Genomic DNA, 18,041 nt, shown 5'->3' on the forward strand with positions numbered 1-18,041 from the left:
AGTTTATACTTGTTTTCATAGCGAATAGAGATAAATAAAAGGGGAATCAAAGATGTGACATTCAATTTCGAAACTAAATGCTATTCTTCCCATGGAGCCAAAGAACGATGTAGAGATCGACTGCAATAGTCAGTTAGTTCCTACAAGTCAGAATTTCGGACTTACTTTTAGAGTGATACATGCAGATGACATCGCCAGATGTCATTGTAGCTCTGTGAAAGTACACCTCATTCGAGCACAACTGATCCTCTGTGACTAGGAGAGCAGATAAAAAACCCATTAGTGTTGGTCGTATTGAGTATTGTTACCAGGCCTCGTAGATTGTATAAGGGCCGTGAGCAGACTCAGATGTTCAATGATCACTTTGAAGGACGCAGAGATGCTTTGTACGCATGCTGAAGCATTATAAGCAGCTATCACGATAAGTAAATGACGTCATTCTGGGTCTCTGTTTCGCTGGTTGATCGAATTGTGCAATAATCACATTTTGGATCATTCATATATTACAGTGGTCAAATGTTTAGTGGCATGGGAACATACTGAATATTGAAGATCCTGCAGACCACATCTGAACAACCCAATGGAAGATCACCACATAATCAGCCGACCTCGTCGTAATCCATTTATATCTATGCCCGCTAGCCAAGACCAAGAGATGGACTAAAATCAGCTGCCTCTCTTATCCATACCATTGTTCAGAGGGTTATCTATTTATTTATACACTGAATAGCCAAAGAAACTGACACACCAGCATAAGATAGTGTAGGGCCCCAGCGAGCACGCACAAATTTCGTAACATGACGTTACACGGACTCGACTAATGCCTGACGTCGTGCTGGAGGGAACTGATAACATGAATCTACATCTACATCTACATTTATACCCCGCAAGCCACCCAACGGTGTGAGGCGGAGGGCACTTTACGTGCCACTGTCATTACTTCCCTTTTCTGTTCTAGTCACGTATGGTTCGCGGGAAGAACGACTGTCTGAAAGCCTCCGTGCGCGCTCTAATCTCTCTAATTGTACTTTTGTGATTTCCTCGGGAGGTATAAGTAGGGGGAAGCAATATATTCGATACCTCATCCAAAAACGCACCCTCTCGAAACCTGGCGAGCAAGCTACACCGCGATGCAGAGCGCCTCTCTTGCAGAGTCTGCCACTTGAGTGTGCTAAACATCTCCGTAACGCTATCACGGTTACCAAATAACTCTGTGACGAGACGCGCCGCTCTTCTTTGGATCTTCTCTATCTCCTCCGTCAACCCGATCTGGTACGGATCCCACACTGATGAGCAATTCTCAAGTATAGGTCGCACGAGTGTTTTGTAGGCCACCTCCTTTGTTGATGGACTACATTTTCTAAGGACTCTCCCAATGAATCTCAACCTGGTACCGGCCTTACAAACAATTAATTTTATATGATATTTCCACTTCAAATAGTTCCGTAGGCATACCCCCACATATTTTACAGGAGTAACTGCTACCAGTGTTTGTTCCGCTATCATATAATCATACAATAAACGATCCTTCTTTCTATGTATTCGCAATACATTACATTTGTCTATGTTGAGGGACAGTTGCCACTCCCTGCACCAAGTGCCTATCCGCTGCAGATATTTCTGCAATTCGCTACAATTTTCTAATGCTGCAACTTCTCTGTATACTACAGCATCATCCGCGAAAAGCCGCATGGCACTTCCGACACCATCTACTAGGTCATTTATATATATTGTGAAAAGCAGTGGTCCCATAACACTCCCCTGTGGCACGCCAGAGGTTACTTTAACGTCTTTAGACATCTCTCCATTGAGAACAACATGCTGTGTTCTGTTTGCTAAAAGCTCTTCAATCCAACCACATAGCTGGTCTGATATTCCGTAGGCTCCTACTTTGTTTATCAGGCGACAGTGCGAAACTGTATCGAACGCCTTCCGGAAGTCAAGGAAAATAGCAATTACCTGGGAGCCTGTATCTAATATTTTGTGGGTCTCATGAACAAATAAAGCGAGTTCGGTCTCACACGATCGCTGTTTCCGGAATCCTTATTGATTCCTACAGAGTAGATTCTGGGTTTCCTAAAACGACATGATACTCGAGCAAAAAACATGTTCTAAAATTCTACAACAGATCGACGTCAGTGATATAGGTCTATACTTTTGCGCATCTGCTCGACGACCCTTCTTGAAGACTGGGACTACCTGTGCTCTTTTCCAATCATTTGAAACCTTCCGTTACTCTAGAGACTTGCGGTACACGGCTGTTAGAAGGGGGCAAGTTCTTTCGCGTACTCTGTGTAGAATCGAATTGGTATCCCGTCAGGTCCAGTGGACTTTCCTCTGTTGAGTGATTCCAGTTGCTTTTCTATTCCTTGGACGCTTATTTCGATGTCAGCCATTTCTTCGTTTGTGCGAGGATTTAGAGAAGGAACTGCAGTGCGGTCTTCCTCTGTGAAACAGCTTTGGAAAAAGGTGTTTAGTATTTCAGCTTTACGCATGTCATCCTCTGTTTCAATGCCATCATCATCCCGTAGTGTCTGGATATTCTGTTTCGAGCCACTTACTGATTTAACGTAAGACCAGAACTTCCTAGGATTTTCTGTGAAGTCGGTACATAGAATTTTACTTTCGAATTCACTTAACGCTTCACGCATAGCCCTCCTTACGCTAACTTACCATCGTTTACATTCTGATTGTCTGAGAGGTTTTGGCTGCGTTTAAACTTGCAGTGAAGCTCTCTTTGCTTTCGCAGTAGTTTCCTAACTTTTTTGTTGAACCGCGGTGGGTTTTTCCCGTCCCTCACAGTTTTACTCGGCACATACCTGTCTAAAACGCATTTTACGATTGCCTTGAACGTTTTCCATAAACACTCAACATTGGCAGTGTCGGAACAGAAATTTTCGTTTTGATCTGTTAGGTAGTCTGAAATCTGCCTTCTATTACTATTGCTAAAACCTTCCTCCCTTTTTTTACATTCCTATTAACTTCCATATTCAGGGATGCTGCAACGGCCTTATGATCACTGACTCCCTGTTCTGCACTTACAGAGTCGAAAAGTTCGGGCCTGTTTGTTATCAGTAGGTCCAAGATGTTATCTCCACGAGTCTGAGCAGATCTTTATTTATGGGAATATACAGTACAATCACCAACAAATTATAAATACTCACTTACTCCTTTAGCTTTAACCCAAATGAATACAGACTCATTTAGAGATATTTTTCTCTTATTACGAGTATACAAAGACAAGGCAGGCGGCAACATATAAGCCTAGTCCAGGTACGTTAGGAACTCCAGTACCTCCACGTACAATGGCTACAGTGAGCCAACCATTACCGTGAGAGAATGTATCGTTAATGTCAATACTAAAATTAAGTCTACAACCACAGAAAGCACAAGGTCCTTCGACAAGTGCAGTAGCAGTAACACTCTTAACTGGTATGCGGTTCTTCTTCTCTCCAGCTGTTGTGGCGAACTCGATGTTCTCGATGGTTTTGTAGACTGTCTGTCGCCGTTCAAAACAGACAGTCTACAAAACCATCGAGAACATCGAGTTCGCCACAACAGCTGGAGACAAGAAGAACCGCATACTGTTAAGAGTGTTGCTGCTACTGCACTTGTCGACGGACCTTGTGCTTTCTGTGGTTGTAGACTTAATTTTAGTATTGACATTAACGATACATTCTCTCACGGTAATGGTTGGCTCACTGTAGCCATTGTACGTGGAGGTACTGGAGTTCCTAACGTTCCTGCAGGGCTGTACATAAATCCGTAAGAGTACGAAGGCTGATCTCTTCTGAACAGCACATTGAAAGGCAGAACAGATATGCTCAATAAAGTTCGTGTCTGGCGAGTTTGGTGGCCAGCGCAAGTGTTTAAACTGAGAAGAGTGTTTCTGGAGCCACTCTGTAGCAATTCTAGACGTGCAAGGTGTTGCATTGTCCTGCTGGATTTGCCCAAGTCCGTTGGAGTGAACAATGTACAAGATGGAGGTGATCAGACAGGATGTTTACATACGTGTCACCTGACAGCTAGATGTATCTGCCCACTCCACACACCATTACAGAGCCTCCAACAACTCGAACAGTCCCCTGGCTCATATTCAGGGTCCATGGATTTATGAGGTTGTCTCCATACCCTTCACGTCCATCTGCTTGATACAATTTGAAACGACTCTTATCCGAGCAGACAACATATTTCAGTAATCCACAGTCCAATGTCGGCCCAGGTGAGGTGTAAAGCTTTGTGTCGTGCAGTCATCGAGAGTGCATTAAGGGCCTTTGGGTCTGAAAGCCCATATCGATGATGTTTCGTTGGATGGATGACACTCTGACACTTGTTGAAATCTGAGCAATTTTCGGAAGGGTTGCACTTCTGTCATTTTGAACGATTCTTCTCAGTTGTCATTGGCCCCGTTCTTGCAGGATCTTTTCCAGCCGCAGCTATGTCAGAGATTTGATACTTTGCTGGACTCCTGATATTCGTGGCACAGTTGTGGAGTGGTCGTATGGGAAAATCCCCACTTCATCGCTACGTCGAAGATGCTGTCACACATCACTCGTGTGCCAACTACAACATCTCGTTCAAACTCTTAAATCTCGATAACCTGCCCTTGTAGCAGTAGTAACCGATCTAACAATTGCGCCTGACACTTGTGTCTCATATAGGCGTTGCCAACTGCTGTGCTGTTTGTTGCCTGTTAACATATCTCTGTATTTGATTACACATGCCTATGCCAGTTTCTTTTATGGTTCAGTGTATATGTATCATATTCCACTTTCTTAAAGGCAATAACCGAGTACTTCATGTATGTAACTTTTCACGATAATCTTTCATGTTTCCTCACTCTTTTTCTACTCTGAGCATTAAAATGAGTTCAGAATATCAATAATACTACTTCTTTATTATTCTTACTTCCTTGCGCCATTATGTCTGCAACAATTAGATGCTACACATCTGCTGCTTGACATGGGGTTTTTCTATGGCTTGTATTTCCTCTCACACTCTTGTATTCCTTTGGAGTTACAGAAAAAGTTAATAGCTTTTCGTTATTTTCCTGCCTAATTTTACAGTTATATTTATACCTACTGCTATCAGCACTGTAACGACTGCCTATACTACTACTGAAATAGTAAACGATGTTACCATCTTACTATAAAAAGGCCCTATTGCTGTTACCACCATCTTGAATTTTCTTCAGCAACTACTACTACTGCTGCAGCTGCTGCTGCTACTGCTACTAACGCTGCCATTCAGAAAGCAGGATCATGTGATGACAGTGGTTGGAGTGGGAAACAGCATCGATAGGGATCAGGGCTACAGTATTGAGTGTGACCTGGTGAAAATAGACTCGGTAACGACCCATACCAACGTTGGGCTGGTGCCTGCTTTCCTGTGGCATGATCAGCCCCAGTTGAGGAGCTCTGTCATGAAGGTAAATATGGAGTTGGATCAGTTGCGTAGGGTGGCCACTCTGTCAGACATTGGATTAGTTCCTGTCGAGGATATTGATAGGGGGAATTTCACAAGGCATGGCCTACTCTCAATAGGAAAGGGAGGGTAAACTGGCAGGGTTGGTAGCGAAATCCATAAAGGGGGAAGACTAGTACTCATGGAGATACCTATTTTTTAGACTAATATCAGTGTCCAATGAAACTTCAGGCAGGCACGTGCTGAAGGGGTCCAAAACACATAAAATTCTCACAACAGGGACGTAAATAATAATGTTACCATATTTAACCAAAATATTCTGGGACTGAAGAGTAAAGTAGATGAGCTCCTGGTTTGTTTAGATGACATTGAATCTGGTAATGTAATAGATGTACTATGCCTGTCTGAGCATCACAGTGTGTCTGATATGGAAAAGATAAATACCAGTGGTTATAAACTAGCTGCACATATGAGTAGAGAGAATAAGGTGAGAGGAGGAGTTGCCATATATGTCAAAAGTTATCACAGTGTGGGAAAGCTTAGATACAAAAAAGTTTTGTCTACAGCAACATATAAAAGCACGTGCCCATCAACTTAAACTGAAGGAGGGCTCTTTTATAATTGTAACAATATATAGGTCCCCTTTAGGAAACTTTCATTTATACCTGGAAAATTTGGATGCCTTGTTATGCTATCTGTCAGATAGGGGAAAGCAGATTATTATTTGTGGGGACTTCAGTGTCGATTCACTGAAAGAGTGTAATAGGAAGAATGACCTGGAAGTCCTGCTCGGTTCATTTAATTTGACATCTGTCATTAATTTTCCTACTCGGGTGGTAAAGGACAGCAGCACATTGATAGATAACACTTTTATAGATCAAGGCAGGTTTAAAAACATAAATTCTTTTCCTGTTGTGAATGGCCTTTCTGATCATGATGCTCAGCTAGTAACAGTATATGACATAGCTCCATTCAGTAATTCAAAACTACCCTCCAAAGTTGTGTTCAATTAATGACTCAACAATTAGAAATTTCAGAAAAAATCTTCAGCAGTTAGACTGCATTGAGGTGTACAACGAACTCGATGCTAATTTAAAATATAACTCATTTCATGATACACTTGTAAGAGAATTCGAAAACTCTTTCCCCAAGAAAGTAGTTAAATCTAATTGTAAGAAACCATACAAAAACCTTGGCTTACTAATGGAATAAAAATATCTTCTAACTACGAAAGGGAACTGTATCTAACAACAAGAAAGATTAATGATCCAGAAACAGGCAAATGATATAAAAACTACTGTGCTACATTAAGGAAGGTTACTAAAAAGTCCAGAAGCATGTGCATCATGTCTCAGATTAATACCTCTGCCAAAAAAATCAGTTTGGAATATTATTACAAGGGAGACAGGGGAACCAAGAGTACAGGATAACGGCATCACCACCAAAGCGAAGAGAAACTTGATAAATAACAAGCCGGAAATCGAAAACATTTTGAATAATCATTTTTAAATGTTGTAGAGAAAATAGGATCTAAATGTTCAATAGAAGAAGCAAGGCAGTTAATGGAAGAGGCCTTACCAACACCATTTGATACAATTGAAATTCCACCTCTCCTTCTGTAATTAGGAAGACAATAAACTCTCTCAAGAATAAAAGCTCACATGGAATTGATGTCAATTCCAGCAGGATAATAAAAGCTAATTCCCAAGAAATAAGTCTGATTCTTAGCAACATATGTACTATCTCTCTGAAGCAGGGTATTTTCCCAGATAGACTGACATATGCCATGGTTAAACCACTGCATAAAAAAGGGGCACACGTCTGATGTCAAAAACTATCGCCCAATCTCTCTTCTGACTGCATTATCTAAAATTCTTGGAAAAGTAATGTATTGTAGAGTACCTTCACACCTTCGTAAAAATAAAGTTTTAACAAAATGTCAGTTTGGTTTCCAGGAGGGTTTCTCAACGGAAAATGCTATATATACTTTCACTAGTGAAATATTAAATGCTCTGAGCAACCTGAAGTCACTCATTGGGATTTTTTGTGATCTATCAAAGGGATTTGATTGTGTAAATCATGGAATACTCTTAGATAAGCTCAAGTACTGTGGTATGAATGGAAAAGTGCTCCAATGGTTTAAATCATACCTAACTGGAAGAGTGGAGAAAGTTGAAATAAGCAGTTCACATAATATGCCAAAAACTGGTGATTTCTCAAACTGGGGAACAATAAAGAATGGGATGCCGCAAGATTAGGTCTTGGGTCCTCTGCTGTTCTTAATATATATTAATGACTGGCCATTCTATATTCACGAAGATGCAAAGCTGGTACTTTTTACCGATGATACAAGTATAGTATTACACGCAACAGACACGAATTAACTGGTGACATTGTAAACGATGTTTTTCAGAAAATCATTAAGTGGTTCTCTGCAAATGGCCTCTCATTAAACTTTGACAAAACACAGTATATACAGTTCCACACAGTAAATGGAATGACACCATTAATAAATGTAGACTTCGATCAGAAATCAGTAGCTAAGGTAGAATATTCAAAATTTCTAGGTCTATGCATTGATGAGGGGTTGAACTGGGGAAGACGCACTGAGGATCTGCTGAAACGTTTGAGTTCAGCTACTTATGCTATTAGGGTCATTGCAAATTTTGGCGTTATACATCTGAGTAAATTAGCTTACCACGCCTATTTTCATTATCTGCTTTCTTATGGCATCATATTCTGGGTAACTCACCATTGAGTAAAAGAGTGTTCATTGCACAAAAGCGTGTAATCAGAATAACTGCTGGAGCTCATCCACGATCATCCTGCAGGCACTTAGTTAAAGAGCTAGAGATCTTCACTGTAGCCTCACAATATATATATTCTCTTACGAAATTTGTTATTAACAATCTGAACGAATTCAAAAGTAATAGCAGTGTACATGGCTACAACACTAGGAAAAAGGATGATCTTCACTATTCAAGGTTAAATCTAACTTTGGCTCAGAAGGGGGTAAATTATTCTGCCACAAAAGTCTGGTCACTTATCTAATAGCATCAAAAGTCTGACAGATAGCCATATAGCATTTAAAAGGAAATTAAAACAATTTCTTAATGGCAACTGCTTCTACTCATTAGATGAATTTTTGGATATAGTAAGTGGGTAATTTCCCCAAACACCACAAAAAATTAAAAATATTAAATGATATGTAATATTTTGCATAATGTAATATCTTGTATAGACACCTTTTATTAACCTGACATGTACCACATAATTACAAAGTGCCGTATTCATGATCTATCGAAGAAGTACTAATCTAATCGAATCTAACCTAATCTAACTACTAACAGTTGTGTTACTAATACTAATGTTTGATTTTTACCATGATTACACATGATAAAATTAGGGTTAGTAACATTCACAGAACAGAGAACTAGCATGGTCCATAGAGTATGTTTGGCATTTTTCTTTTCTGTAGTGTGTGATGGACACATATACACAAACAGTTTACTTCTAATGGGCTGTTTATATTATCTCTCTAGGTTTCCTAGCAGCTCGACCATTGAAATGTGTTCAGCCAAATTTTGCTACCTCGGGGAACCATGAGCAAAGTGTGGCCTCATCTAATGGTGCTGTACAAAGGACTGCAACTGAAGTGGTGCTGTGACCTGAGGCATAGGCTGCTGGTACCACAACAATCGATGCCATTGTTCAGTTCCACAGAAGACCATTGTCATCGAGCATGGCAGCAAGATGGGCAGCATTTGCATGTTGTCAACAGACAAGGCGGTGTCACTTCGGCTGTCATCGTATGGGAGCCATCTGTTTTGATATCAGGTCACAGCAGGTAGTGGTGGAGCGAACCTCATTGGCAAAACGGTAAGCCACGGACATCCTGCTTTAGCAGATAGTGTTGGCGTTTTAACCTTACCAGTACTACTGTAATTTAGTAGGCTTTTACATCAATAACACAAAGCTCTGTCTCTCTGTGGCCACATATACTATACCCCAACAGAACAAATAGTCCTGTCACAGGAAAAGCCATGTACAATGCTCTTACTAAAATGTAGATTATTTTCCAAATAAAGTACACTGGAGGAGAGTAGTCCTGTTAACAGGAAAAGCTAATCAATAGAGTTGCCACTTTTACAGGACTTTACCGTATGTTTTACTAATGGAAAAGTAAATCAGACTATTCATTTCTTTTCCTAAGATCTTACCCAGCAGTTTGATAGAAACGCAGCATGAAAAATATTGTACTTAAGATAGAACAACTCAGTTCCAATATCATTTAGTGGTTTAAAACATGTAGTAGTGGTTGCCAAATTATACAGGCAATGAAACAGTGAAGTATTGGAAAAGCAGAAGTATTAAATTTGCCTACTTTCTTGCTACAGTTTAAGTTGCTTCTTCAAATAAATATTACTCCACGCAAATAATTCTTATACATAACGTTTTTAAAGGAGAAAAAGCCTAGTAGACAACATCAAGGACGATAAAAATATGGCTTGGGGGGGGGTTGGGGGGGGGGGGGGGACTTTAGAAAAGCATTTTTCATAATCAAGAAACTTAAATACTAAAATACTTAGATACTAAAGCACATACTTCTTATACTGAACATTTCACCTCAGAATACCTCTTTCTTACTGGAATTTACTTTCAAAAGCTATTATTGTTTGAACAAACTCTGTATCTCACATAAGAGATGCTAGTAACTTAGCTTCACTCTGATTGAATTTTACACAAACAAACTTTTACTACAACACTTTGCAATAGTTAAGGAAACTTTTTCATTATATACAATTTAAATGGTGCCTCTTGATATTAACTTGGCACTTCATAAGTCTGTAAAACAGGATAATCAGATTAATCAAACACCAGGAATGAAGGTGTATGATTAGGTGAAATAACGGAGTGAACCAGTTTCTTTAAAGTTCAAGAATGATTTTTAAAAACACTGTTTAAATTAATGGTTCACGCTGTACAAAAGTAAAAATACAGAAATTCTTATCTGGTGGCTACACTATCTGATGGCTACACTAATATACATATATACATAAAATATAGTAACAATATGCAAAAATTTTAAACCAAAAAGGAAGTATAAGAATTTAAATGATCTGTAAACAAATAATGTTGTAGAGTGAACCCTACTGGCGAAATCATAGCCACAGACATCCTGTTGCCTCATGTGTTACCTCTCATGTAACACTGACATTACACAATCTACCAATATGACAATGCTTGATCACACACGGGACATGTCAATGAATTGTTTGTGTGATGTTGAAACACTCCCTCGCTCAGAAAGATAGTCAATACCCAGGTCTGACTGTGGTGAGACATGCATGGCACTCCATCCCCATGCCAGTATCCAGGATGTCTAGGTAGAGCTACAACAGTTTAGGAACAGCTTACTCACAAGAAGTTACAATGGCTTTAGGACATCCTTCGCAACAGAATTACTTCATACATCAAGGCAAGTATGGGAACAACATGATACTAATAAGTGGTTTCAAACAGCTAAGTTTTGAGGAAATTTGACTCCATTTTATAATGACTGAAATAACATCATACATTGTCTCATGCCATGAAGTTTCATTTCGTTCCGTCCCCCATTTCTTCAGGATGCATCTCTTTCTGTGTCACCCAGTTAATGTCTAAGCATACACTCTAAACTCCAGAACAAGTGCTGCCCAGAATCTTAGATGGAAATTCTTTTTCTAATTCTACTTGCTTTTCTTGCTCTTGACTCTTACTTCTTTTCCTGCTGAAGACCACCATAAATTCAAATTCGTACATGCTATTCGCACTGCAGCAAGGTTTTGTACGACTGCAATACACCGAAATCCTACTCCCACATCCAGTCCCTCGAGGATGAAATTGGAACACACACAGGGTGATTCACGAACATATGAAAATATTTTAATATGTAATTCTACAAGTAAAACTAAAGAAGAAAGTTTATGTAAACATAGGTCCACAAATGTGTAATTACAGAGTTACGGCTAATAAAACTCTTTAGCAACTTCGCTAATATGACACCATGGCAAAACTGTACGAGGCTGAAGTAAATCACGATTTCTATTTTTCTTATTGATCTGGGGAATCTAATAAAAGATGTCCCAGACGTCTATCTGCAGTAGTTTTCCAGAACATCCAGAGAAGCAAAGATTATTATGCAGGTAAATTTGTTTACTTTACATTAAGAATGTAGAAAAGTCATGCCATTGTTGGCAACCGTTAGTGAGTTGTTTCATTCGTTTCCTAACCTTGAAATGAATTAGTTTTCTGTATTATTGAGTGAAGGAGCGTAATAACAACTGTGTGTTTAAGTGAAACCAGAATTCACGTCTGCTATGGCACTAATAAAGTCATATTACCTGACATGTTCATACAGTTTCATTAACGTTATTGCCATCATTTTCCGAAAATTAAAATCTCTACAACTTCTCTGTAAAACTTTGTGCAGTTGTCTGGAATTTAAAAAACTAATTGGGCCAAGTAGTCAATAAATTTAAAATTTTATGAAATTATGTCTTTGCTTCTAAGGATCTTCTGGGAAAATACTGCAGATACACGTCTGGGGCATGTTTTATTAGATTCAACAGATCAATAACAACAAAACAAAAGGAAATCGTGGTTTACTTTAACCTCACACAGTTTTGCGATGGCTTCATATTAGCGAAGTTGCTACATTTCAGGCAAAATCTTTTATTAGCCGTAACTGTGTAACTGAATATTTGCGGACCTATGTCTATCTAGACTTTTTCCTTTAGTTTTACTTGTAGAATAACATACTGAAATATTTGCATATCTTGGAGAATCATCCTGTATAACCAGCAATGAAAGTACAAACTGTGTCCAGCACATCAATATGTAAAAGAACTCTTGGGAAAGAATTTTGGCATGCAAATATTACTGAATTCAGTGAAATACATGTGCTCTGAACTGAACATGATCCACATTGCATGCCATATAAATATGTGTAAAAACTGATGTAAGACATTAAATACGGAGAGTGAGCTTTATTCTACGTGTGTACCCAGAGAAACATGTAGAGACTGAATGAAATATAGTTACCGTTAACCACCAGGGCCGCAGCGTTTTATAAAAGTAAAATTAGGAGCCATACGATTTTTTAACACAATTTGTAGTGTGTGAACGTGGAGAGATGTGCAAATGTAAAGGTGGAACTCACCAGACGCAGGAAACATTGGCGCCATGAGGTGGGTCACTGGAGTGAAGACCAGCGTGTTGCACAGCAGAGGTGTTCCCGCTGTCTGCAGAGGCTGGCACACTACACAGAGACAGAGAGAGAGAGAGAGAGAGAGAGAGAGAGACACAGTGTGAGGGGTGTGTGTTCACACAGAGGGCGGACGGCGGCTTACTACAACCAGTTCTACGGAGGTATTGTCGACACACAATAAATAGAGCATTCACTCCCAACGACAAATAGTTGGTTCACTAAGATGAATGAGTCGCCAATGAGTTAATCACTTTATGCGTTGCTTATCTTGAGTTTCCCAGACCTGTAGCTGAAGTATGCCTAACAGCAGTCTGTATAAAATACAGCGCAAATGGAAGGTAACTGTACCTGTTGTACCTGGAGGACAATGCTCAAGGGTCATTTAGTACTTAAAAGACAAACTGGTCTGGAAAAAATAGCGTTTCTTCTTACAAAACCATACTGTTTCTGCTTTTCAACATAATTACCTTCAACATTTGAGTACTTGTTCCAACGGGCTACAAGCTTTTCTATTCCGGCTTATAAAGACTGCCTTTCTTACTAGGCTAATTACTGTTTAGCTCTACAGGGCCTCTATACTGAAATGTTTCCCCACACCACCTAGTATTGTCTTTCTATGTGTGTGAGTAACTGTATGTTCACTGTTGTGGGTAAATACATACAGCGTACACAGGGCGGTGTGTGAAACTGATTACACACTTCCGCTGTTGTAGAAATCTGCTCCAGATGCTGCAGATACCGTGTTGAGCTGAAAGTGGTAACCAAAGTACGGAGAAATATTCTTCGGGGCTCTGTTGCATAGCAATCAGATTGCTTTCAGTTCTGAGAAATGTCCAGTTACTATTGTGGATTAGAATGATCCATGAAGTGACTTCTTTTCCGAAGAAAACATCGAACTATTTCACTAGAACTGAACGCTCCCGTCGGAACTGTTCTCAGCTGGTGTTTATTAGTAAATCACAACAGCAGTATATCGCTGGGTGTATAATAACACGTACCTTCTTGAAATGAACAATATTTTATTGTTCTATTAACTGATTTCCTTCCATATGCACTTATATTTTACAATTTGAATCAAAAACTCGCAATGGCGTCGATTTTTTACATCACAAGAATGGCTCTCCTCCCCTAAAAATTACTCTTAACAAGAACAAAAAAACTCTATATCCTAAGAATAATTATGTGAGCGCTGACCGCCACAGAGTAATAAACAATATCTTTGTCTCTCTCTCTCGCACTGTCACAGCAAGTTACGCTGCATGATACATCATAGTACTCATCGTTCTTCCTGCTAGTAAATATCGATTAAAGAGAAAGTACACAAAGGAGGGAATACTCTATTGAATGGACACATAAAATTTCGACTTTTAGAAACCTGCATGTAACACGAAACGAACTACTGAGGGCCGGCCGGTGTGGCCGAGTGGTTCTAGGTGCTTCAGTCCGGAACCGCGCTGCTGCTATGGTCGCGGGTTCGAATCCTGCCTCGGGCATCGATGTGTGTGATGTCCTTAGCTTAGTTAGGTTTAAGTAGTTCTGAGTCTAGGGGACTAATGACCTTAGATGTTAAGTCCCATAGTGCTTAGAGCCATTTGAACGATTTTTTGAACTACTGAGACTAAGCATTGTCATTGGAAATTGCATGAAAGACTTGGTAAGCAATATCAGAACCACAAGTAATGTATGTGACGACTCTTTGGTGATGTATGTATACACACTAAAGCGCCGAAGCAACTGGTATAGGCATGTGCATTGAAAGACACATATATGTAAACTGGCAGAATTCTGCTCTGCGGTCGGCAACGCCTATATAAGACAACAAGTGTCCGGCGCAGTTGTTAGATCGGTTACTGCTGCTGCAGTGGCAGGTTCTCAAGATTTAAGATGTTACTAAAACGTTAAAAACGCTTTTCTTGGATTATTTGGTAAGTTTACACTATTCATATTTTCAACTATTTTGCACATACTTTCGGCGTCGGACTTACGAAATTCGTAACCTAACATCAAACCGTTTCGTGACAGGAATACGCATTTCATCCCATTCAAGAGAACAAATAAAGCATGTATTAAGACGAATTACACCTGAAGATGGACCCATAGGGTCCGAAATGAATCGTTTACTGAATATTCCCCAAAAAATGTGACTGAAGGCATTTTTTAAATTCATACCTCGAGTGTATTGAGTACAGTCACGTTTGAAGCTGCAAAAATGGATTAATTAGAATAAAAAAAAAGAACGTAGTGTTATAGTCGGCACACGAGCGACGGTACATAGCATCTCCGAGGTAGAGATGAAGTGGGGAATTTTTCGTGGGAACATTTCTTGAGTGTACTGTGAATATCAGGAATCCGATAAAACATCAAATCTCCGACGTCGATGCGGTCAGAAAAAGATCCTGCGACAACGGGACCAATGAGAAAAGAATCGTACAACTTCACAGTCGTGCAACCCTTCCGCAAATTGCTACTTATTTCAACGCTGGGCCATCTGCAGGTGTCAGTGTGTGAACCATTCAACGAAACTCATCTGGATGGACTTTCGGAACTTTATGCCTCGCCTGAGCCAGTTTAACACCGACATTGGGCTGCTGATGACTGGAAACATGTTGGCTAGTCGGAGGAGTCTCGTTTCTGAATGTATCGAGCGGACGGACGTGTACGGGTATGGAGACAACCTAATGAACCCATGAACCCTATTCGTCAGCAAGGGCTGTTCAAGCTGGTGGAGGCTCTGTAATGGTGTGGGGAGTGTGCAGTTGGATACGACTCTGACGGGTGACACGTACATAAGTATCTTGTCTATACACCTACATCCATTCATGTCCAATGTGCATTCCGACGGACTTGGGCACTTCCAGCAGGACAATGAGACATGCCTGGAGGTCATTGACATGTCCAAAAGAACAGATATCATCTTCATATAGATAAGGCTTACTGGCCAATAATCTTCTTCAGTCAGGATGTACTCGCATTGCTCAAACTCTTATGGAAATCAGTAGATTGACTGCCGCGAGTAATGAGTATAGTGAGCAGGGTCACTACAAACGTAGTGTGTGGACAGTAAGATGGAAGTGTGGGTCTCATGGGGAGCATCCCAGAGATAAGTTCCTGTAGTCTCACTATCGTCTGTGTCCTCGATGGTTGTGAGATAGAGCGTCTGACATGTAAGCAGGAGATCCAGGGTACGAGTACCGGTCGTGGCACACATTTTCAACTGTCTCCATTGATATTTATCTACACCTGTAAGCAGCTAATGGTCTGGATTTCATTGTAATCTGGTTCTCCGAGAGCTGCAAGATCAGCAGTGGTATCTGTTCTTTTGGACAGATACCATCTGCACATACTCATATTTTATGCATAGGTTTATTACGCTATGACACTGGAGAGGGGGGGGGGGGAAGAAGGGAGGAAATCAGGCAACAATGCATGATTTAATTGATGATGCCATCAGAAATCTCACAACAGTAGAGACTGTGTCAGTACATATCATGCCCTACTACTTGCGTCAGTGATGAAATGTTTAATTAATGTCAGTTAAAATACAGAAGAACTTGTACTCATGGTAGAGTGTTCTTTGATTATCAGTGTTACTAGAGAGCACCAACATCAATTAAAGGGTGCAACTGTGTAGTAACGAGTTCTGTTTGTCTTATGCATCTGACTTCAAATGTAATCTTCTCCATGACACTTGATGTCATTGGTCTGAGACTCACAAATCATTTCTCTGTGATATTTTCCAGTTAGAGGCCACTGTGCTTGGACGTACAGTCCACTCCAACTTCACTGAAAGCCTAGGTTCTTAGAATCCATGCTATGATGCAAGAAGGTGTTTTGCATGCCATGTATGGAAGGAGGTTGGTACTGACAATGGTCTGACCAATTGTTCTAAGGAGACTTGATGGTGACGAATTTGGGGAGACGGATATTTGTAGTGTGATGCAATAGGTTATTCCCCACAGGCAATCAAAGGACACCTTTATCTGCAGGAAAGAAGTGAGATTATAATTTTCATGGAAGAAGTACAAGGAAAAGCCCAATTTGCCAGTGTACTTCTTTATTTTCTTGTGCATTAGCGGATTTGACAGGGTTACTTTATGGGGTGAACGTATACCCTACCAGATCGCACCCCATTGCATGTGGGAGAGGATATACTTACTCAAATGTCTGCGTGTAGTGTCGCTGATGTGTAAGTGAGCGAAAGTCTTCAAAATTATCGCGAAACGTGTAAGACTGAGATGTGACGTGTATTCCGCCTCGTATTCACCTATTGGGTTGGGGAAACCGGCAGAAACTAGGTCAAGACTGGCTGGCACGCCAGGTGACTATCCGCCAGACGTTCATGCGCCAAGCGAATTTGATCTTGGGTAGCTGCACCTTCCTTTCCCAGGAGAGGCACTAACATCCATGCGTATGTGGGCAGGTAATTTGTCAGTGTAGTAGTTATCAGTACTGATTGACTATGGTTGTAAACTTAGAAATGCTAGCAGTGGCACAAGCAGTGGGAAAGTAAACAGAAGACACAATAAATAAAGCGATTTTCATTGATTATTTTCGCTAGGAATGCCTTAGATAACCTCTTCACTCTTTAGAGGAAATTAGAGTGTCTTGAGGCTTTGTAAAAATGAGTAAAGGCTACTAAAATCTTACAGAAGTGTCGTCTATGTGCAAAGAATAGCTGCCTCACAGATCAATGTGTAGTTCATAGTTTCGTCTTGTAGCGATGGAACCATTGCTGTAGACATTATGTGACTGCATGAAGGATGTGGCCTAGTGAAATTTATAGATGACAAATTGTAAACAGTGATACAAAAGCTATAGAACGTACAGCCATACTCAAAAGTATCCGAACGACCTAAATTGCATTTCGCCTGATTCACATGCAACCGGCATAACGCAGCTGTCTAGCAAGTCCTCTAATCAGTCCTTGGTACAGTCGTTTGACTATTGAAAATGGTTCCAACGAGTCACCACTAGAAAACACTACTCTGTATCGCAGTAACTCATGATGTAAAGTAATAACACGATGCTACAAATATCAGGGAACACCTTATCACAGATAAGACTGTCCTTAAGGCTTGTAAGCTCACATTTATTACAATAAATGATATACCTGAAATGTTACCACTCTCATTATTACGACAGATAGGTAACGCACGTAGTAAGTTCGTCGTATTCGTGATTTCCTCTTCAAAGTAACATACAGTACTTATTATTTAACACCAAATGATATTAAAAATTTAAGTTATCCACGAGCAGCTAGTTGAGAATATGTATGAACTTCAAATGATACGACCAACCGTCTCGTTCTGCATATGGATTCAAACCCAGGTCTGGCAGACTAAGCAAAGATTTCGTGAGTGACACAAAC

At 40.2% G+C, this 18,041-nt stretch overlaps 1 protein-coding gene across 1 annotated transcript in view; it reads right to left on the reverse strand.

Annotated features, from left to right (window-relative positions):
- Positions 1 to 12,837, reverse strand: part of LOC126443345 (ankyrin repeat domain-containing protein 1-like) — a 28,447-nt gene extending 15,610 nt beyond the window's left edge. Inside the window, exon 1 of the mRNA XM_050090940.1 lies at positions 12,626 to 12,837. The gene's annotated coding sequence lies outside the window, so the exon portion shown is untranslated. The remainder of the gene's footprint in view (positions 1 to 12,625) is intronic.
- Between the last annotated feature and the right edge of the window lie 5,204 nt (positions 12,838 to 18,041).

The sequence above is a fragment of the Schistocerca serialis genome, unplaced genomic scaffold (assembly GCF_023864345.2).
Source record: "Schistocerca serialis cubense isolate TAMUIC-IGC-003099 unplaced genomic scaffold, iqSchSeri2.2 HiC_scaffold_1458, whole genome shotgun sequence".
Classification (NCBI taxonomy): domain Eukaryota; kingdom Metazoa; phylum Arthropoda; class Insecta; order Orthoptera; family Acrididae; genus Schistocerca; species Schistocerca serialis.